Below are 687 nucleotides of genomic sequence, written 5' to 3'. Positions count from 1 at the left end.
TAATTGTTGGAGATGTTGGTTTAAAGTGTTGATTTTGGCTCTTTCTTCTTTTTTGATGTGTGCATTGATTGCTATAAATTGGTTTCTGATCACTGCTTTTGCTGTGTCCCAAAGATTTTGGTAGTTGTGTTTTCATTCTCCTTTGGTTCAAGGAATTTTTGAATTTCAATTTTTATTTCTTCTCTTACCCAGTCTTTCTCAAGGAGGGTGTTTTTCAGTATCCATGTGTTTAATCTTATCTTTTTCCAACATTTGATTTTTAGTCTATTTTTGTCTTTATCCTTAGGGTGTGTCTCTTGTAGGCAGCATATTTATGGGTTTTGTTTTCTTATCCAATCTGCAACTCTCCATCTCTTGAGTGGTGCATTATTCCATTAAAATTCAGTGTAATTATTGACAGGTATGAATTTGTTGCTGTCATTTTGGTATGTGTTTTTTCATGGTATCCCTCGTTTCTTTGGTCCATATTATTTTCTGTGCTGAGCTCATTATGTTTATGAATTGTGTTATCATTTCCTTTGTTGCTGTTGTTTTAATATGTTCTGAATATTTGTGCTTGTCCTCTTTTTTGTCATGTGAACATTTATCATTTTTGTTTGAGGTTACCCTATGATTTCTAAATTTATCCCCAAATTTAGAACAGCCCATTGTATCTTGCAACTCTCTTAACTTCCTCACCATTTAGAA

The sequence above is a fragment of the Orycteropus afer genome, unplaced genomic scaffold (assembly GCF_000298275.1).
Source record: "Orycteropus afer afer isolate SDZICR_OR568_19922 unplaced genomic scaffold, OryAfe1.0 scaffold00205, whole genome shotgun sequence".
Taxonomy (NCBI): Eukaryota; Metazoa; Chordata; class Mammalia; order Tubulidentata; family Orycteropodidae; genus Orycteropus; species Orycteropus afer.
This window is presented reverse-complemented; position numbering follows the sequence as displayed.